The sequence below is a fragment of the Xenia sp. Carnegie-2017 genome, unplaced genomic scaffold (assembly GCF_021976095.1).
Source record: "Xenia sp. Carnegie-2017 unplaced genomic scaffold, XeniaSp_v1 HiC_scaffold_19, whole genome shotgun sequence".
Classification (NCBI taxonomy): Eukaryota; Metazoa; Cnidaria; class Anthozoa; order Malacalcyonacea; family Xeniidae; genus Xenia; species Xenia sp. Carnegie-2017.
Genome location: NW_025813481.1, coordinates 9,615,586 through 9,625,224, shown reverse-complemented (window position 1 = coordinate 9,625,224; position 9,639 = coordinate 9,615,586).

Below are 9,639 nucleotides of genomic sequence, written 5' to 3'. Positions count from 1 at the left end.
ATGTAGCAGCCTTTCAACAATGGTTGTGGTACAAAATCAAATTAGAGGATGGCGACCTTCCACATCACCACGTGCATGATTATGGTAGCAATGTTAAGATCAATAAGTAGAAGACGTATATCCGAAAAATTTGGAAATTTTCCTAATTGCTTTGACGTCCTCCAGATTCTCTTAATTGCATTCTTTCTGCATGACTTAAAACACTTTAAAAAGTACAACTAAACTTTGCGGTTTAGTGCCAATACACACAAACACACACACACACACAAACACACACACACATGTTCTCTGTAGCTGTAAAATAGAAAGATAACGCTCACTCCCATTTCGATGAAGAAGTGCGGCGGCTATAAATGGGCTGTACAAGCGAGAATAAAACAACCAAGAAATTTATTTTTTTGCTTGAAACAGATTATGCTGTTATACTTATAGTATACGCATTCGCTTCACAAACATTGATTGACCTTCTAATTGCAGTGGACAACGGAAAATTGTAATTTCCTTCTCAAAATCGATTTGCACGACAAAGTGTGGCTGGATAATCGGCAATTAACACGTATGCAGTCGACTGCATGCCTCTTTTATAATTGTTGGCACGAATCGCAAGACCTTGTTTTTGAAGTCGGAAAGTGTCTCGAGTTATAGCTAAACCAAACAACATATCATGTAGCACTATCATGTGCGCATTTTTTTGTACCTAACATGCAGGCTGTAAATCGATAAATGACAAAGATATTGCAGCTGAGGTCCAGTTTGCTTTTGCTAAAAAAGTTAGTTTGAGATGCTGTTGATTAGTTTCCAAAGTAAGAAAACCAAATCCGCGTAGAAATTACAACTTATAGAAGTTATAAAATGTGCCATTGTCTACAAAAGGTTTATTTAATATCGCAAAGTTGCGTACCTCATCAATATTTTGACGATATATTTATCATATAATTAGTTGCATTATAAAACATGGTGCAGTTAGCCACCATAAATAGTGCGCGATGTACAGGGTGTATCGTGAGAGAAGACCTTTGGTAATTAAGTGCAATCTCAATGGATGCATGATGCATTCCGGCCATGTTTTGCAGTTATAATTAAAGCGATACTCCCAGGGGCAGAAACATTTTATGGCACTAACAAGGATATGTAATGCAGGGTGTATCAAAAAACCTGCAAATAATCATAATCTATGTACACGAGATTATATATACATTACAATTTCAATGGCTGTGGAACTAATTGCGCTCCAGGGATTTAAACTAAATGCGATTCTCATGGTTATAAAACCAAGCACAAAAAGTGAATTAAACTTATGTGTTCGATTACGAATAGCTCGGTTAAGAAGAGAAACTAAGAAAATTTTTTGCTTCAAATGTATACCGAAGCAAACTCAACCTCCGTCTAAATTATGTTAATTTTAATTCACATATGAATAATTTGTAGGCTCAAATTTTGATAGTAATGCACGTGAAAACGTATTTTCAAATCCCCAGACGCGTATAACTATATGCACAGTCAGTGAAAGTATGACCTCGTGCATACTACAATTATAGTATTTGCAGTTTTTTTATGAACCCTGTAGTTATATGTGGACGAAGCTGAAAAAAAATTATGTACCCGTGCGATTAGCATAGTGATAGGCATTGAAATTTTCACAATTCGACTATCTCTAAAGATCATCCTTTTTTATATACACCTTGTAGCTGTAGATGGCTAGCGTACATTGGGTTAGCGGAACAGTAGAGATAGAAAGTAAGTCAGTAGATTTTTGCTCTAAAATACTATTCAGAAATTGATAACCAAAAGCGTTATTGAAAGTATTTCAAATTAAAAATGTATTACCGTCAGCACTAGTTATATTTAACTATGTAGCCCACAATCTGTATATTTCAAAGGGAAATTAAAAACATTGCAAATATGCTATAATTTGATCTCGATAATGAAGTTTAGCAATAGGAAAGTAAAGAATTTTAAGACCATTGATGTGAACGATACGTACATGTTTCAAAGTGCGCATTAACTGCAAGGTCAAATTTTTCTTGGCAAAAATCCTAACCTTTGGAGACCATTAAGAAAGTTATGGTTAGCTATAAATCATTGAAAATAAGCTGCTTTAAAAGATGCACTCGTGTTTTTCCATTAGTAAAACGCAATAAGGAATTCACACTACTAAAGCTTGTTCAATCTTTGTCTACAGGACTGTGGTATCTGCTAGTAGTTATGAAAAGGCAATCGATACTAGAACAGTAATTAGAAATAAATTAGTGATGTGGCTTTGCAAAAGGGTTTGCGAAAGAGTTTAAACTGCCTATTGCCTACGAAACGTCAAGAATTTTATGTATAATTACACATGGCTAATGTTTTCGGTTGGCTGAAAGCATCATATACTTTTAAAGACCGTTGTGAAAAGGTTATACAGCCATATTACAATTATATATTGCGTCTATAAACGCGTTTGCATGTCTCAAATAAGATTAGGAGATTACATGTTGTTGATAGCTGTCTACAATACAGTCTACATACTTTTAATGAAGTAAACTGAGTCAACTCAGCTTGAAACAACTTATTGTAAAAATACGAATGCACTTGCAGATAAGCTCTCCTTATCAGGTTTCTCAACGCTTTCAATTCCTTAGTTAGACATTCATTTAAGAATACACAGTACTGATTGTAGGCAATAGCAAAAGTTAAATACGATTTCAATTTCTACGCTTCAATCCCGAGATAAGTTTTCAATTTCCAATTCTCGTAAAAATTCTCGTGTGGTATAGTTACATTTCGATTGAAAATTTTAATTAACTTAGTCGTGTTAGTCGTGTCTTAAGATCTACCCTTTGACCCACACTTTAAATAAAAACCCTCTCAAGCTCAAACGTATCAATCCGAAAAAAACTGTTTAAACCCTTGATTTGCATATACAAGCGCCATGCACTGATTGAAGAGTTGAGTGTTCGGCATTCTGTTTTTTTTGCATACTCGACAAGTCAAACCATCGATTGTCATTATTTTAAACAGATTTTATCTGTACAAACGAAGGTCTTTGAGTTTGATTGTTTTAAACAATTGCATGCATTTAGTATTGATTGAGTCATGTATAAGATGAAAAAACCCCAGGACTCCATTGAGGTCATATAAACTAATTCATAATTTAAGACAAACAAGGAGACGCTAATTAGTAACAGAGAGGATATAATTTTCCTTCGTTATGGACAATTATGTGATAATCACTGTACTACTTGATTTTCTGGCTACTCAAATACCGAACAATGCTTTTTTGTACTATCCAGGACTAATTATCAATGCCTTTCGAGGAATCTACCAAAAGCATAAATGTCATTTCAATAGAAGTATTCTAGAATTACAGTTTCAGCTGTGCAACAAGAAAAATCAATGGTATCGCCTTTAATTGATCAATCAATCAAGCGCAAAGTAGAATGAAACTGAGCATTTGCGTTTTTCAACAACTTCGATTCATTAAAGTATAAAATGTTCCAAGTGATAACAGGGCGTGTACTGAAAATTTTCAGCATCGTCGAAACTCTAAATTTAATTTCTGAACTTGGCCTTTGAACAAACCATTTTTGGTAAAAAGTAGCTAGAAGTAGATGTGCGAGCCGATATCAAATGCTAGTGGTATTCACTTTACTTTAAAGTTTAAAAAATAAGGCCTTTTTTTCCTGCTAGTCCAAAATGTCTCTTTAAGTTGTAAATTTAAAGTTGCAAGTCAATTACTAGTCTAAACTGTCCAACAAAACACAAAATTCCACATGTACGCTAATATTATTTGTATCGTATGTCATTAGTATCATATGTAGCTGTGAACTCTGCTATGTTTTGAAACGTCAACATCGCTCCATTCGCGCATTGTCAACGCAATGATTTATTACATAAAGGTATGTTTTTGAAAGTAATAGATCAACATCGTTAAATCATGCCAAAATTAGCTACATCAATCAATTCTTAGAGAATATCGGTTTGGAAATGTCACGAATACGATCACTTATTAAAAGATTTGCATGAATTCAACGTATAATCATGAAAGGAAATGCATGTCAACATTTTGCAAAAAAAAAAAAATAAAATACAATCTAACTATAATTTCTGCCAATTCTATGATCACACACTATACTATTCAACTATTGTTGCTGACTATACTATGGTTACACACTATACAATCAAACTATTTTTGCTCATTATACTATGGTTATACACCACACTATACAACTATTGTTTCTCACTCTAGTATGGTTACACACTGTGCAATCAAACTATTGTTGCTCAGTATACTATGGTTACACTGTACAATACAACTATTGTTGCTCAGTATACTATGGTTACACTGTACAATACAACTATTGTTGCTCAGTATACTATAGTTACACTGTACAATACAACTATTGTTGCTCATTATACTATGGTTACACACTGTACGATACAACTATTGTTGCTCATTATACAATGGTTACACACTGTACAATCCAACTATTGTTGCTCATTATACTATAGTTACAGTGTACAATACAACTGTTGTTGCTCATTATACAATGGTTACGCACTATACAATCCTATTGTTGAGCACTACACAACTATTGTTGCTCACTATACTATGGTTACACACTATGCAATCCAGCTATTGTTGCTCACTATACTGTGGTTACACATTATACAATACAATTGTTGTTTCGCACAATAATATGGTTACACACTATACTGTTTCTTTACTCACACAGAAAATTTTTTTTTCTAAATATGACAAAACAAGACTGTTCACCTCCTGTTCACTGACCAATGCCGAAACTAAAACTTTAATTTTGGGGGGTGTGAATATTCATATATTTAGCACTGCCCGACTGATTTTGTTTATTAGCGATTTTAATTTCAAATAAAATCAGTCGGACAGAGCTGAATATATGAATATTCACCCCTCCCTAACTTAACATTCTAATGTCGGCCCTGAAACTGACTCCTGTTTATTGGAAGTAATAAAGTGAAGCTCCTTGCGCAGAATGTGCGCAGTATCGTGTAAGGATGGGCTTTATTGACAAGTTTTCTATCCGTTTTTATAGCTTCCAGTCGTGGTCTTTTAATCACTACATCCCAGCAGTTTCGGCATTTAAGCTACAGCAGTTCCACACTGACGTCTTCCCAAAGAACATGCGCACTTAGAAAGACCTGTAACTCCTGTGTGTCCCAACAATATCATAGACGTATAACGTATTTCACAGTACTCTTATGCCAGACATGGCGCCAAACGGGGGGATGATGGAGGGGCTTGAGCCCCCACTTATTTCCCAAGATAAAGTTTTTGCTAAAATTTATATATTTTAGCCTAACCTAAGACAAAGTAAGGCAGGCGCAATAAATTTAGTAATTATAAGTCGCAGCCCCCACAGGTTCAATGCCGTGGCGCTGCATCACTGAATGTTCTAGTTGAAATCCTTTTTTAAAATGCCTACCCCTGGAATTAATGCATGGGTTGAAAGAAGGAAAGTCGTTCTGATTTGAAAAAGCTGGAACAAGGATATTCATTTTATGACTTGCAAAAATATATAATAAATTTGATGTATTTTAACAAGTGTTGCTACAAGTTTGCCCATTTAACGGAAGTATTTCAGCAAAAACCGTCATATAACTAAAAAATATATGGATTACATAACGGGAAAAGCTGTTTGGATTTTACAAGACGGTTAAATCTTTACAATATTCAAGCCACTGCAATGTGTGTATTGTAATACCAAAGATCGCAGGTGAGATACATACAAACACACATTTAAAAGTCTTCTGAATAGTGTATTCTTTCATCAATTCAAAAATTTTCATCCCTTCCAGTGCCGCGTTACTAATAGGCCCACATGGACCATGCCGGGGGCCTAAAGGTTTCTTGGTCCCCAGAGTTTTTTGGGCCCGAAAGTTTTTATTTTGATAGTAAGATTTAATTTGAGGAACAACAATGTAATATGAAAACAAATGCTTGCTGTATAGTTAATCGCCATAGCAAAGAATTTCTTGTTTGAAGTGAAAATCTTTTCCTAAATACCAGTGCAAAAAACCGAAACAACTGTGCAAAAAAGCAAAACACCAGGGCAAAAAAACGAAACACCAGTGCTGATTTCTCTTCAAAACTGCTCCTGATTGGTTAGTCAAACAAAGAAGTAATACAAGAGTCACTCAAAATAAAACATTTCAAAGGCGGGAAAATTACATTATTGTAAACAAAGCATTTACAATGGCTGGCGTAAGTTTTAAGTAGATTTTCTTTGGCAAACGAGTTTACCGTTTTAAAGATGTTTCTGCATACAAATATGAACACTGCTAAAAGTAGATACCTTGTTTTAGCGGTGTGCGGAAGCTATAGTGTTGTGAAAAGTAATATCCCACGGAATTGAAATATACGAGCCAGTCGATATTAATAACTAGCCGCTTGAATTGTACGTACGCAAAAGTTAAAAGTCAACAGAATTGAGAAATGTTCTCATGTATATTATTAATAAGTAATAGCATGGTTTCTCGTGCAATTTGGAAAACATCCACTCGTGAGTTTTTCAAAGTATTTCAAATTGTACTCGTCCTTCGGACTCGTGCATGTTTTTTAGAAATTTCACTCGAAACCATGCTATTACATATACAAATGCAACTATCGAGAAATTACGGACCAAGAACAAAATCCGCTAGTGCTCTACAACGATATGGGGGGCCCAAACTTACTAAGTGCCAGATAACCTCGATGCGGTACTGGTCTCTTCCGTTCAACTTTTGAATAATTTCTAACATGTGACACGAGGCCTGATAAGGTTTACAAAACCAAGTAATATTTGGTCAAGGCATGGGTGATATGGAATATCGTATTCATTTCGCAAACGATAGGTCGTTTAAATACGCGATACAATCATTAAAACGAATAAGCGAAGGGATTAAAAAAGGGTTAGCTGATTCATCCGTCAATTTTTTTATCTGATTCATCCGTCAATTGATTAGATTCCTTAATTTTTTTCAAGAATACCATATTTTAAAAATTTTAATGAATCAATTTTGATGAACTCAAACTGATGTGAAATATTCTTGACTTCTTAGACAAATTTGAGAAGAGATTTCATTTGCAAGAGAATTATTATCTTTATCCCCTTATTTTAGAAATGGAAAAATTTTATTGGGCTCATGGAGAGCTTCTGTGGAGAATGCACAAGGCTTAATATCAATTGGGAGACAAGGTTCAAATTTTTATAAGAAAGACGCCTCAGAAGTAAGAGATCAATTTAAAGAGTATTTCATAAAACCAGAGGGTGAAGTTCCATAACAGCAAAATCATATATCTTTTAATGGGAACCTTGAATGACTATGATTTATTCTTTCAACATTCTTTTCCTCTTTGCATGGGTATTTTTCATTCTTACAAGTTTAACTATTGCTAATGTAAACTCAGTGTTTTTCTCTAAAGCAAATGACATTTTAAGTAAATTTTATTAAATTAGATGTAGTTTATGTTAATATAGTTTGGAAAAAACCCTGTCTTGTTTCTTAAAACCAAAGCTGAAAGCAAATATATAGAATATAACATGTGCAAACAGTAAAACAGCTCTCCTTTACAATTACATAATCATTTACAAAGAAATTCAACTTTATAACAATGTTTTAAGACAGTTGATTTATTCTTTGTCTTTTTGGTCAAGGACTTGATGAAAAATTTGTCAAACTGGATTCCACCTCAAACAAAACTTGTGCTATCTTCATTTTGGCTAATGATAATTATCAAACTTGCTTAATGTGACTCCAACATATTTACCATATGCCACACAATCATCCTCTACTGAATTGCCTTGGTTTCCACAGGCATTGCCATTCTTTTCATCTGCTTTCAAAATTTTTAATATTTCTAGGTCAATTTTTCGATCCACAGAAGTTTTTCTTTTTATGGGGGAGTGCTTTAATTTTTTTCTTCCAACTGGACTTAACTCCAACCCTTTCTTGTTTTTCTCTGTAGTTGATGCTAGTGCTCCAATGCTGTATTGCTCAATTTCATTTGAATCACTATTAACAATGTCTTCCTCATCAATTTCATGAAGTTTTTCACTGTTTTGGTTGCATCTGAGGTTGCTTGAAGTGGCTCTGTGCAATATGGTTTCTCTGATGAAATCCATGCTTCTAAACCATTTCCATCTTATTTCTTTTCCTGTTCCAGAACCTGAAGGTAAATTCTGATTTCTTACATTCTCTGAAAAAGTATCTCTTAATCCTTTCCATTTCGCTTGACATGATGAAACTTTGAAGACAAAATAGAAAAATAATTAAGAATTATACTGTTCTTTAGCAATTCTATAGCATTTTTCAGTGTTTTCGGACTGACCTGGTAGTTCAACTTCGTTTGCCACACATTGCCATGCATTTTCTTTTTGTGTTTTGCCTCTGTATTCACGGCTTTTTACCATGTACAAAACGTGAAATTTTCTTACTGTTTCAATTAAAAGTTCGATCTTTTTATCACTCCATCTTTCGTTTCGTTCTTGTCTATCCGACATTTTGTAGTTTGTTATTTGAAAAAAATGGGGAAAATAACATAATGCTAAAAACGATGCCACGTGATCAGTAGCCTTTCTGTCATTGGTTAATTTTTATTTGAAATAGCTGCGAGAAAAAAATAGTTGAAAAATCTGAACTATCTGCGAGGTCATAAAAAATACTAGTTGCGAGTTTGCGAGTTCTCGCAGCGAGCTGCGAGTTGATTCGTGCGATAGGTGGAACACCTTCGCTTACACAAACCTAGTTACCCGGCAAGGCGAGTTACTCGGATGTGTCATATAAACGATTCACCGGGAAAATGCATACATTTTATATAAGGGCCGATTTACCCCGCTAGGCGAGTAACTCGCTCAGCCGGGTAACTCGGCTCCATATAAACAGGCCCCAATTGTTATCACAGCCACGACATAATGATCTTGTAGAACGTAGCGAAATCATCGCACAACAACTCGAAGGGAAACTAAAAATATTAAGTGAACTCGATGAAGAAATACTGAACGCGTGTGATGTTAATGAAATACAAGGTGAAATCGAGTTATGAGTATAAAACGAAAAATCGAAAGGTATATTAAATGCGCTAAGAATGACAGTCTCGTTGATACGAATGTCAACGATACCATATCGAACTCGAATTTGACGAACATGTCAAACCCTGGCCAAAACGAAAGTATCGAGAATTCTAACGAAAATTTGGCAAATGCGACGGAAAACTATTGTTTAATCGAAGGTTCAAGTAAAGGCGCATCTCCACTAGACGATTTTTGTGACGATTGTCTTAGATTTTCGCGACGACACATGCGCAGAGGCAAAAAGCTTTTCGTTCGGACGAAATTTTTGACGATTTTGATTCTGACGAAAAGTTTAAACTGTTTTAACTTTTCGTCAAGCGCTTTACGATCGTCAAAACTTTAGCCAATCAAATACCAGAGATGAGCAAGCACTGCACATGGCCAACCTAGCAGTTCATATTAATGATTTCAACATGGCTACTAGTAACGAAGAAACAACAGAAGTTGTCAGGTCCAATAGGTTCTCTCGTTTTCGCTGAAACTTTCTTTATGTCGGGTCCTATCAACTTTAGCAAACTTTCATATGTCTTTGGAAACATACGAAAGTATCTAAAGAACATTTCATGGTCGT